At 39.4% G+C, this 13,959-nt stretch overlaps 1 protein-coding gene across 14 annotated transcripts in view; it reads right to left on the reverse strand.

Moving 5' to 3' along the window:
• The window catches only part of SSH2 (slingshot protein phosphatase 2), a 215,751-nt gene that overhangs the window by 195,286 nt on the left and 6,506 nt on the right, over nucleotides 1-13,959 (reverse strand). The gene's annotated exons all lie outside the window — the stretch shown is intronic.

The following is a 13,959-nucleotide window of genomic DNA, read 5'->3' on the forward strand; positions in this document are numbered from 1 at the left end:
TCTCATAAATAACTAGTGGCCTGGTGCACGGATTTGTGCACATTGAAAGGAAATTAATTACTGTCATGTCACCACAGCTCAGCAGTAAACCAGATTCAGGGCCAACAGTGCCCCAGCAACAAAGTAACCCATGGCTGAAGGTGGAATCTCGTGGCCCCCGTGAGGAATCAGGCTTGCTTTTCTCTGGTTCCAGGGTGCATCACCCGAGAACTGCCACTGCCAAGTCACCGCAGCTTGGCAGCTCCTGCATTGAGCGTCTGCCCCCTGGTGGTCAGTGTGCATCATATGTACTGGCTGGTCAGCCGGTCAGACAATCAGATGGTCACTTAGCCTTTTTTATATATAGACTAGAGGCCCGGTGCACAAAAATTTGTGCATTCGGGGGGGAAGAGGGGGTCCCTCAGCCCGGCCTGTGCCCTCTCGCAGTCTGGGACCCCTCGGGAGATAACAACCTGCTGGCTTAGGCCTGCTCCTGGGTGGCAGAGGGCAGGCCCAATCCCTAGGTGCAGCCCCTGGTCGGGCTCAGAGCAGGGCTGATTGGGGAGTTGGGGCGCCGCCCCCTGTCATGCACAGAGCAGGGCGGATTGGGAGGTTGCGATGCCACCCTCAGTCACGCTCCGGGTAGGGCTGATTGGGGGGTTGGGACACCGCCCCCTATTACACTCAAGGCAGGGTCGCTGGGGAGGTTGCGGCACCACCCGCTGTGACGCACAGAGCAGGGCCAATCAAGGGGTTGGGGCACTGCCCCCTGTCACCCACAGAGCAGGGCCCATCAGGGGGGTTGGGGCTCCGTACCCTGTCATGCACAGAGCAGGGCCAATCAGGGGGTTGGGGCACTGCCCCCTGTCACACACACAGCAGGGCGGATCAAGGGGTTGGGGCGCCGCCACTGTCACACTCAGGGCAAGGCCGATGGGGAGGTTATGGCTCTACCCCATCACACACAGAGCAGGGCCCGTGTAGGTGGGGGGGGGGGGTTGGGGCGCCACCCTCTATCACCCACAGAGCAGGGCCGATCAGGGGGTTGGGGCGCCGCCACTCTCACACTCAGGGCAGGGCCGATGGGGAGGTTATGGCTCTACCCTGTCACACACAGAGCCGCAGGGCGATCAGGGGGTTTGGGCGCTGCCCCCTGTCACGCTGATCCGGTGCCAGGAGGCCTCGCAGCTCCGCTGATCCCGGTGCTGGGAGGCATATTACCCTTTTACTATATAGGATAGAGGCCTGGTGCACGGGTGGGGGCTGGCTGGTTTGCCCTGAAGGGTGTCCTGGATCAGGGTGGGGGTCCCCACTGGGGTGCCTGGCCAGTCTGGGTGAGGGGCTGAGGGCTGCTTTCAGGCTGGCAATTGACTGAAGCTCCCAACCACTCCTTTTTTTCTTTTCTTTTTTTTTTTATTCTGGGCCAGCTTTAGCTCTGGCTCTAGCTCTGAGGCTTCCGCTGCTATAATCGAAACAATGTATAACTCTAGCTCTGAGATCCCGGCTGGCTGAAAGCTGGTTTCTGGTGTTTTGTTTAGCTTCTATATTTGCAACATAGTTTCTTAGAGTTGTAGCTCAGAGGCCGGCAAGGCAGGCGGGAACGTTGGAGTCTGCAGTCACTGAAGCAAGCAAGCCTCATGTTCGCTTCCAGCTGCCTGGCTGCCGGCCGCCATCTTGGCTGACAGTTAATTTGCATAAGGATATGCTGATTAGCCAATGGGAAGGGTAGCGGTCGTACGCTAATTACCATGTTTCTCTTTTATTAGTGTAGATAACTCTGGAGTCGCATCTAATGTGCATTTAACTTGCATTAATTTGATAATATGTGCTCCGATGACAATCAGTAAATATGAATGAAAATGTAAGTTATTTTATAGTGAACATGATTTTACATACCATTACATGCAACAAGTGCATGCAACAAAGTGAGCATGAGATGGGAGAAACCATGTCCCTTCAGACCAAGCATGTCAAACTCATGGCAGCTGCATGCAGCCCACAACTAATATTTTTGTAGCCCAGCCAACATAATGGTAAGAAACGTTTTAATAAAAATATTGTTACCTAATTTTTACAATATCCTGTAATGCATAACTAGAGGCCAGGTGCATGAAATTTGTGCATGGGGGGGGTGGGTTCCTCAGCCCGGCCTGCGCCCTTGGGGGATGTCCAACTGCCAGTTTGCGGGAGGTAACCAGCAGGGCACTTGCCGACCACCCTCCCCCGCAGATCGCCACCACCAGTAGCCTTCCTCTAGGGGAACGTCTGCCCCCTGGTGGTCAGCGTGCATCATAGCGACAGGTCGTTCTGCCAGTCATTCCGCTGTTCGGTCGATTTGGGTTTTATTATATAGGATTATTAATAACAAACTACAACATTCGATAATGACTGATTACTATAATCGTGTTGCATTCATTTCCCTTACGCACCCTACATGCAGGTGCACCATTTCCCTCCACTAATACTAGCAGTGAATATTTTATCAGTCAATCGCCATGTCATTAGTCTTATATTGACTTGTTTGGTGTGCGCAACAGGAAATACTTTGCTTTCGGAGAACAAGAAAAATAGATTTATTTCCATTACACTTATTAATTTATGCAGTTATTCAGTGTCTGGTAAATTAATGTTCAAGAAAAAATATTAATTTTTATTAAAATATTCTATTATTTTATGTTAACAATTACTTTTATTTCTGCCCTTTGTATTCAGCATGTCTCTATCAAAATAAACCTACATTTCTATGAAAATTGAAGCTTTTGTTTTTTTGTGGCCCACATAAACTTAAACCTTGTTTATTTGGCCCATGTTAGCCTTTGAGTTTGACATGCTTGCTTCAGACAGTTTCAGTTACAGAGCTGTATACCCCAAACCATGCATATTGTTCCTTACGGGTCTCTGGCCAGAACTAGGTTACATGGTTACTCTGGTAGGTCCAAGAGAGCCTGGGAAAGCAAGTATATGACTTTCCATCTTAATCACTAAGTGGCAACAGCAAAAACGATGTTTGGAATGACTGTTATCAAACTTTGTCTATCATAACAACTAATGAACTAAATTATTTAAAATATCACTCATTTGTGCCCACTGAGCATTAAATTTAGACTCATATGCTCAGTGCTAAAGTTCACTGCATCTTTACCTAAAAAGAACTTTAATAGCTTTAACGGCCCCGTAGATAACCACAAACTATAGTTTTCACTATCTTCAAATGTACTTCATCTCACATTATTTCATTACCATTCAAAGATGGTTATGCCCATTTCAATCCAGGGTGTACAACTACTCATAAAGCAACACATCTAAGCATAATACATATTTGACACAATTCAGTAAAGGCTCAAATATATCACCTATAATAAACACTTGGAGTGCGGGAAACGAGTTAAGTCGGCTCGCGTGAATTGCGCGTACTCCGCGGGAGCCGTCTTTAACTCGGTTCATATAGATTTGCGGTGGAGTGCGGGAAACGTGTAAACTCGGGCCGATTGTAACTGCGTATTACCAAATATTTGTTTGTAATCCACCCTTTTGGTGGATGGAACAAAACCAAAAGACAGAGCCATCTTATATTTTGGCGGGAAATTCACCCGCACTCCAAGTGTAAATATGCTTTGGAAGCCAACTGTCATAATTTTTTAAAATTAAGTATATAATACTGTGCAAGAATCAAAGAATTAAATCCACTTAACATTAGTAATTATTAGCAGATAATGAACGAACACTCACTGTGCTAGAGTGCTAGACACTATGTTAAGCATTCATTTAGTTATTTCATGAAAGCTAACAATAATACTGTAAGAGAAGGAAAGTGAAGCTTAGAAAGGTGATTTTCCAAAATCTACACCTACTAAGTGGTAGAGCTGGGATTTTAACTCTAGAATCTGGCTCCAGAACCTAAAGTCAATTTAACCACTATGCTAGATGCAGCCTATTTTCTTGACAACAAGTACTTAAGACATAAAGTCATTATTAAATTATCCAGAGAGGGAAACTGTCCTTTTGGGTCTGGATTCGGCAGGGAAGAAAAGTACACTAGGGTCGTGTAGAAAATACTTTTTCTCTAGACGAATATAAGGCTTAGGATTTTAAATAATGAAAAAATTCATTATTTCAATATCACTGTCACATTGCTTGCTGATCTTAAAGAAATTGTGCTCTCAACTTCCAAAATGGTATTTTGGAAAGTCAGTAATAAATCAAGTGAAGTAGGCAAAAAGTAAAATGAGGAAAAAGAACTTTCTAATTTAAGCAGGGGGGGGGTGGTGTTAAGAAATAACTATCCGAGGCCCTGGCTGGGTAGCTCAGTTGGTTAGAGCATCGTCCCAGTACACCAAGGTTGTGGGTTCAATCCCCAGGCAGGGGCACATAAAAGAATCAACCAGTGAATGCATACATAAGTGGAACAACAAATGGAAGGTTCTCTCTCTCTCTTTCTCTCTCTAAAATCAATGAAAAAACAACAACTATCTGATAAGGCATTTTCTCAACTACTGACCCATACATTTTCAAAATATATTTTTGTGCATTCAAATTTTTCCAAAGACATTGTCCATTTCAATATTTTTTCTTTCATCATTGAATTTAGGACCATATATGATCTAATCCTATACTATAAGGTTCCATTTTAGAGTTCACACAACTATTACAGAAAAGTTTTTTCCTAAGAATCACTATTATGGTTACTTTAGAATGAAGAAAGAATAAAACACAGAACCTCAATCATCCAGTTTTCTAAAACACATGCTCAGATAAGGCAACTTGTTTTAAAAAGAGCAGACTGTTCTGGCAGCTTAAATGATATAAAGTCTTGTGCAGAGTACGGATTTAATAAATGTTTGCAAAATGAATGCAATCCAATTAAGTATGGGTGGGGATAGGAGAGTGGGGGGAGAATCTATGAAAAAAGCAAGTATAAGCCCTGGACCTGTTAAAACACAGTCTTCCTCTAAGTGCCTTGAATCACCTGAAAGAACAGATGGAAACAAATCAAAGACTAAGTTGGTGAGCAACATCTCTATTTCTAACTTTCAGCAGACTGGCATTCTGAGCAAGCTCATGCAACACAGAGGTCCAGATCATCCTTGTGTCTTTAAAATTGTTCATTTTGCAACACAACTATAGTCTTCTATAAGACAATTTCAAGAACATAAGACTTTTCATTATTAGTTTGTTTAATAAAATTCTCTATTTTTTTTCAAGTCTTATAGATTAAAATCCTACAAAATGGTGCTTAAGTGGAAATTTCCAAAGACTATTCTTTCTACTAAAAGCCCTGTGTTTAATTATCAAGATGCCATATCCTGCAAGAATGTTTTGTAGGCAAGTGGAGGAATTCCTGGATTTTTCAGCCACACCTTGCCTAACCAGACTTCCTTTATAGTCTACAGTTCCTTTGAAGTTTAATTGAAAACTACAGAATCAACATTAAAATGCTCAGAGTTGAGAAAGTTGAAGCTTGTATAAAACAGATCTAGAAGATGAATTAAAATATTGTACTCCTAGAAAGTTTGGTGTATTTTTTTTTCAGTACTCTCTTTAAGAAGAAATAGTTTGTCTCTATTTTATGACAGCATTCAATAGTAAAAACTGTAATCAAAATGCAACCAAAGTCTGAACCAAAGGCCTCTTGTTAAATGTGAGTTCATTCAGTTGCTTTGGAAATGCATCTTTTCAAAGCTGCATTCAATTTCAATTTCCAAATGCTTGGTATAGCTGGATTACACAAATCATTCTTCTCACCTATTGTTTCTTTGTACAAAGATATATTTAAACCCATGAATACATTCAGTGTCCTCAGATTCTCTATATTTAAAAAATATCTATCGATTTCTATTTTGCCACATGATTTATGGTCTTGATCATTAAAAATGTCAACATATTCAGTCTGATTTGACTATAAAACTAAGGTGACCACTTGCAATGACCTGTCCTTCCATAGCAAAACATTCAATAGATTAATATCCTGCTAAGCATGACCTAGTAAATTGATAAGCTCTCAAGGAAAGGGGATTTTTAAAGATTACAGTTGCATTAACCATTCTGTATGGTGCTCCAGGGTCATTACAAAATTATACACAACAAACATACTTGGCATAGAGATTAACAACTAGAGCAGAAAGTCTCTAATTTAAAAAAATGAAGGTATTATTGAGTACTAAATTAAAAAAAGAGAAACTCCTGAAATAAGCTATTCATTTGAACTATATTGTCATAAAGCAAGTATCTTCCCCACCAAATCTGTATTATAATGAAAAATTGCTTAATAACCAAATAGCAACCCTAAATAACCATCATTATAAAAATGACTAATACTTCATAAGTGCATGTTTATTTAGTGCCAGGCATGGTACTAAGGCACTCTCTCATTTAATGCTCACTTCTATAAAAGTACTATTTATTACTTCTATTTTACAGATGGGCAAACTGAAGCATGGAGTAATTGAGTTGTCTGAGTCTAGTAAATTGTAAAGGCAGTATTCAGATTCAGGCGGAGAGTTCCCAAACCACCACTACGCTAGACTGCTTCACGTTGCTATAGGTATTTTTGAAGGCCTAAGAAGAAAGAAATGAAAATACTTTCAGGGCTTCAACCCCCATGTGGACTATACTAGAATCATTGGCAGACACTATTTTTATTCTAAACCACAATTGCTTTCTCAAACTCTAAAGAATAAATGAGCTTCCTTAATAGATTAAGATAATATGTTATGAGAAGCAAACATGTGGTTTAATTCTTGTCTGAGACATGCTAAATATTGTAATTGTGAAGAAAAGGCTCTCTCAAATTGTTGTTGTTTCTATAGAAGTGTCTAAAGCAACAAGTAGAGAATCACTACTCCAATGAGGAAGTTGCACAGAGATGTCTTCCCTTAAACTTCTATATACATAATTTCATACATTCCCCTATCTGTCTGAATCAGTAAAAATGAGGTTGTTGGGTGTTTTTGTTTGTTTTTTCCCCTTTAAGCAGGGAAAGGTATGGAGGTGGGAGAGGTGAGGGGCAAGGTAATACCTACAAACACACGCTTTCCAAAGATAGAAGTTTCAGTATCTGGCTGGCATACCTTAGACAACACTATCTTACAACAATCACACCATAGATAAAGTTGGCTTCTGATTGTAAATGAAAATGAAAGGATTAATATTTAGAAGTAAATAATGTATCTTTCATTTTCTTAGCTGAAAAGATCTTTATTTCTCCATTTTTCCCAATTAGTCTGTTCCACAGTCCTGGCCCTTTATTCTCTATTGCACTCACATTTTAGGTTTGATTATACATGCTTAGTTTATGGCTGCCTTCCCCCACTAGCCCTGTAAACTCCAAGGCAAAGATGATGCTTTATATAATCCCACAGTGCTTGAAAGGCTCTCAACAAGCTTCTGTTGAACTGAGTTTATCAAGCACCAAGACAAAAGCAGCAAAATTACTCAAGTTGCAGTAATTTCAAACTAAAGCAGGACAAACATGAAGCAACATGGTTAATAAAATGTAAACAACTCAAACAGCACCTAGACATAGAGACTAATTCTAACAACTGGAAGGTAAGTTAGTCTTGGAGAGTGGCAACCAAAGCTTAAATCCCAGCTCTGATACTCCTAGCTGGGGGAGTCTAAACACCTCTCTGAAAATCAATTTCTTCATCTGTAAAATGGGAACAATAATAGTATTCCTTCAAATAGTTGTGATGCCTGTTTAACGCCAAACCCAGTGTCTACAGCATAGCAAACATGCGAAACATTGTAGCTACTAGGACAGTTATACGTGCCCATAATCACAAATTTTAACAAATTCACTTTAAAGGAAAGCCAAGAGAATACATATACTGTATTTAAGGTAAAAGAAGTGCTTAAGTTACAATTCAGAAAAAAATTTTTTATATTTCTACAGGCCCCTTTTCTGCACTTTACGTGGCATCAGCACTGTACTGTTTGTGGCTCCCAGCATACCTCACGTCTAGCCCTGTGCCTTAAGCTCATGTTTCAGAAATGCTCTATTTTCAAACCAATACCACTCAATCTTTAAGGCTCAACTCAGAATCCTTGTTGACCTTCTTTCTCTTTCTCAAGGCTTATATAATTTGTGATTACTACAGTGTATTCTAACTACTCATTTAATACTAATCTTTCTTCTCATATGCTAAGCTTTCTGAAGCCAGCGTCTAACTGACTGCTTGATCATCAATCCTGGTATGAATTAAATAAATAAATATCTTCAGAGTCAAGTGTAGCACGGGATACAAAAAGATACTAAATTATTATTTTTTTAATTGAATCACACAGCTCCATAAAATCTAGGCTGGAACACAGTACACTACTTATCACCAATTATTTCTAAGCATAGCCTCTCCCACTCAGTAAGGGAAATATTTCCAGTCTCTCAGGAAATCTAGGGAATCATGAGACCTTTCAATACATTTCAGAGCCAAGATCACCTCACCAGACATTCTCTGGACAAACAGGAAAATAAGGGGCACTGTGAACAGCAGCTGTGTTGCTCAGCTGGGCAAGAAAATGCAGGGCAGTTTGTTAAAGTATTTGAAAAGGACTCAGTGCTGAGAACCAGTGGAAGAGAATGGATGAGATTACTGCACAAAATAGCACTCATTAAAGATTAACAAGAATCTTTAGATCTCTCCCATGTGTACCTGAATTCTGGCATATTTTGAATTAGGTAAAGATTTTTATCAATAATCATTTTGTTTGGTTTTGTCTTTTAAAAAAGAACTTTCCCTACTACAGCTAGGTTTTTTGAATGAATGAATGAATGAATAAGAAACATGGACCTGTGAATGCCTACAATGGGCCAGGCACTGTGTAGCCAATGACAGCAGGCATTTAATAGAAAAGCAGTAAAGCCCTAAGCTGCTGGAACCAGGAATAATATTTAATGGTGCTACATAGGAAAGAAGTATGGGCTCTGCACAGTGCCTTTTTTCAGACTGGGCATAATCTAGAACAGTGATGGCGAACCTTTTGAGCTTGGCGTGTCAGCATTTTGAAAAACCTTAACTTTGGTGCTGTGTCACATATAGAAATTTTTTGATATTTTCAACCATAGTAAAACAAAGATTTATATTTTTGATATTTATTCTATATATTTAAATGCCATTTAACAAAGAAAAATCAACCAAAAAAATGAGTTCGCGTGTCACCTCTGACACACGTGTCATAGGTTTGCCATCACTGATCTAGAATCTGCTCCCTTTCACTGAAAGCCACATAAAAAGGAGGAGAGACCCGAAGATGCCTTTTGAACACCAAAGGCCTGCTCTTCCTCTGTACTTCCCAGTCACTTGAGTCAAATTTTAAAATCTAAGCTAGTTTAGGTTTATTTTCTGTCCATGTCACTTAATTAATACTATGTAATACCTGCTAAACTAACTAAACTCCTGTGGAAATAGTAATGGAACTTCAATAGAACACACTCTGGCTTATACAGCAATTTAGTATTTCCCAGAGGTGGAATTGTACACCATTAGAAAAAGGAGTAACTATTTCATAAAATGAACTGGGACAAGTTGTTAACTATTTAGAACAAAATTAATTTAATATTTACCTCATACCATGCAGTAAAATTAATTTCACGTGATTAAAGTTAAATACAAAAATAACCTATAAGACAACTTCAGAAAATACAGGTGAATATTTCTCTACCCTATTGATGGAAAATTGAACTAAGAAAACAATGTGAAAATCAAACACGCAAAAAAGACTTTGGAATGATGGCATTAAATTTTTTAAAATATCTGTACATCAAAATAAATATGACAAAAGCAAACAAAAACAGCAAATGAAAAACTGAGGCAAAATGTGCAACAAAACAGAAAAAGGTTAATATTCTTAGTATATAATGAATATTTACAAAATCAATATGGCAAAAATATCCATGGAAAAAGTTGGGCTACTCACATCAATGACTTACAAAACAGGAAATATAAAACATATATAATAAACATTTGGAAAAATGTTTAACCTCTGATTTTAAAAATGTAAGTTAAAACAACAATAAAATACTAGTGGTTAAAAGAAAGGATTCTAGGGTCAGATACTATTCCTATAATCTTGGGCAATTCATTTTACTTCTCTGAGCCTCAATTTTCTTTGTAGAATAGAGATAATAATAATATCTACATCATAGGAGTAATGTAAAAATTAAGTAATATAATGCATGTAAGGTACTCAGCACAGTGTCTGATGCACAGTAAATGTTCAGTAAACAATGGCTCTTATGAGAAAGAAAGTGAGTAATGATGATGATGATGATACTCATGGCTGGTGAGGGTACAGTGAAGCGTACATTTTTATATATAGCTTGTCAACAAAACTTGATTCAACTTTTCTGGAGAACAATTTAGCAATACATATCAAAAATCTTAAAGGGGCCCTGGCCAGGCAGCTCAGGTGGTTAGATCATCCTCCCAATATGCCAAGGTTGCGGGTTCAATCCTTGGTCAGGGCACACACAAGCATCAACTAATGAATGCCTAAATAGGTGGAATACAAATTGATGGTTCGTTCTCTGTCTCTCTCTCACTCCCTTTCTCTCTCTCTCTCTCTCTCCTCTTTCCCCCTTTCTCTCTCTCTCAAATAAATTTTTAAAAGTCTTAAAGATGGTCATATTTTTGGGCTTCTGGAAACAGAGCAATGCTTAAAAACAATGGAAGAACTCAAAACGGAAAATATTGCTAAATATGGCATTATCCATCCATCCATTGATCTATGTATCCAATACTTTTGGCCCCCCCGGGTGATACAAAAATATGCACAAATAAACCAAGTCCCTGGCTTAAAGGTTAGTTGGGGCGATAAGCAGTCAAACAATTAAGTATAATAAAGAGGTAGGAGCCACAATGGGTAAGTAAGGGTGCTATGGTGTGCATAGAAGGAGCACCTACCATGGTCTGGGAGTGGAGTCAGGGAAGCTTCCCAGAAGAAGTGACAGACCTGGGACCTGAAGGATGAGTAGGAATTAGTCATGTAAAGAGAAGAGGAAAAAGTGTCCCAGGTAAAGGAAACAGTGTGTACAAAGCCTAGAGATAAAGGGGAGCATGACATGTCAGCTTGACTGAGCAGTGTGCAAGGCAGGGACTTGGGAAGAGAAAAGGCTGAAGAGATAAGTAAGGTTGGCTCATTGAAAGTTTTGCTAGCAAAACTCTGTAGCATAGACTTTAGTCTAAGGGTAATACAAACAATTAAAAAGCAAATAGTTTTAGTAAATACAATAGAAGACTAATATTCATAATATATCAAGAGGGTATATAGATTGCGCCCAGCATGTGTGTGGCTCAGTGGTTGAACATCTACCCATACACCAAGAGGTCACCAGTTTCATTCCAGGTCAGTGCACACTGGGTTTCCAGTTCAACCCCCAGTGGGGGGCGTACAGGAGGCAGCCAGTCGATGTTGATATTTCTCTCTCATTGATTTTTCTCTCTCTCCCTCTCCCTTTCTCTCTCTTAAAAAAAGAAAAGAGGGTATATAGATTGAAAAGAATAAACTCATAAAACGGAAATACAGGATTGCAGTGAAGATTGCAGTCTGTAAACTCTGTTTAGTAAACTCTGTAAGTTTACTAAAAATCAACTGAATTGTATACATTAAAACAGGTTTATTTTAGGGTTTGTAGATTATATTCAATAAAACTATCTTCTAAACATTTTTAATAGAAATGCCTAATAAACATCTGAAAAACATTCAATCTATAATAATAAAAAGGTAATATGCTAATTAGACCGGACGTCTTCTGGATGTCATTCCGAACATCCTTCCTGACTAAGCCGGGGCTGGAAGGAAACCAGCCCGGGTCCCGGTGCCTGCGGGCAGCCTGAGGGAAGCCAGCCCAGGTCCTGCATGCCAGAAGGAAGCTGGTGAGGCAGCCCAGGTTCCGGGTGCTGGAGGGAAACCAATGCTGGCAGCCGGGGAAAGGAAGGCCTGTTCTTGCACGAATTTTCATGCATCGGGCCTCTAGTCTATAATAAAATACACCAAACCAACTATCTTTATCCTCAAAAATTACTAATGATTAAAACAGAAATGAGAATATCCAGTGTTAATACAGCTAGGAGAAATGAACAGTTTTATACTACGCTGGTTAGAATAAATGTTAATTGGAACAGCCTTTCTATAAGATATAAATATGTAATATAACAGAAGTGTTTAAAATTGTTTATACTCTATGATCCAGTAATTTTATTTCTTGAACTCTTAATAAATGTTCCAAAATGCACCAAACCAAAGTGGCTCAGTTGGTTGAGCATTGTCCAGTGCACTGAAAGGTTGCCAGTTTCTCGGTCAGGGCACATACCAGGGCACATTCCCAGTCTTGGAGCCTATGGAAGGCAACCAATTGATCTCCCCCCTCCCCTCCAACTAAGCATGTCCTCAGGTGAGGATTGAAAGAAAAAAGTTCTACAAACTCTCCAAAAATTTATCTGGAGTAAAAAAAGACCCCGAATAGCTGCAGCAATCTTGAGAAAGAAAAACAAAATTGGAGGGATCACAATACCAGATATTAAGCTATACTACCAAGCCACTGTTCTCAAAACTGACTGGTACTGGCACAAGAACAGACATGTAGACCAATGGAACAGAACAGAGAACCCAGAGATCGACCCAAGCCATTATGCTCAATTAATATTTGACAAAGGAGGCAAGAGCATAAAATGGAGTCAAGACAGTCTCTTCAATAAATGGTGTTGGGAAAATTGGACAGATACATGCAAAAAAAATGAAACTAGACTACCAACTTACACCATACACAAAAATAAACTCAAAATGGATAAAGGACTTAAACGTAAGATGGGAAACCATAAAAATCCTAGAAGAAGCCATAGGCAGCAAAATAGCAGACGTTTGTCGTAGCAGTACCTTTACCGATACATCTCCTAGGATAGTGATGGCGAACCTTTTGAGCTCGGCATGTCAGCATTTTTAAAAACCCTAACTTAACTTCGGTGCCGTGTCACATATAGAATTTTTTTGATATTTGCAACCATAGTAAAACAAAGACTTATATTTTTGATACTTATGTTATATATTTAAATGCCATTTAACAAAGAAAAATCAACCAAAAAATGAGTTCGCGTGTCACCTCTGACACGCGTGTCATAGGTTCGCCATCGCTGTCTAGGACAATGGAAACTAAGGAGAAAATAAACAAATGGGACTATATCAAAATAAAAAGCTTCTACACAGCAAAAGAAACCATCAACAAAACAACAAGAAAGCCCACTGCATGGGAGAACATATTTGCCAATGTTATCCCCGATAAGGGTTTAATCTCCAACATTTACAGGGAACTCATACAACTTAACAAAAGGAAGATAAACAATTCAATCAAAAAATGGGCAAAGGATCTAAATAGACACTTTCGAAAGAGGACATACAGAAGGCCAAGAGACATATGAAAACATGCTCAAAGTCATTAATCATCCAAGAGAAGCAAATCACAACAACAATGAGGTACCACCTCACACCTGTCAGAATGGCTATCATCAACAAATCAACAAACGACAAGTGCTGGCGAGGATGTGGAGAAAAAGGGACCCTCTTGCACTGCTGGTGGGAATGCAGACTGGTACAGCCGTTATGGAAAACAGTATGGCGTTTCCTCAAAAAATTAAAAATGGAACTTCCATTTGACCCAGTAATCCCACGTCTAGGAATATATTCGAAGAAAACAGAAACACCCATCAGAAAGGACATATGCACCCCTATGTTCACTGCGGCACAATTTATAAAAGCTAAGATCTGGAAACAGCCTAAGTGCCCATTAGCAGATGAGTGGATTAGAAAATGGTGGCACATCTACACAATGCAATACTATGCTGCTGTAAAAAAGAAGGAATTCTTACGATATGCAACAGCATAGATGGAACTGGAGAGCATTATGCTAAGTGAAATAAGCCAGTCAGAGAAGAGAAAGATAAATATCACATGTTCTCATTCATATGTGGAATATAATGAACAATATAAACT

This window comes from Myotis lucifugus, unplaced genomic scaffold (assembly GCF_000147115.1).
Source record: "Myotis lucifugus unplaced genomic scaffold, Myoluc2.0 scaffold_157, whole genome shotgun sequence".
Taxonomy (NCBI): Eukaryota; Metazoa; Chordata; class Mammalia; order Chiroptera; family Vespertilionidae; genus Myotis; species Myotis lucifugus.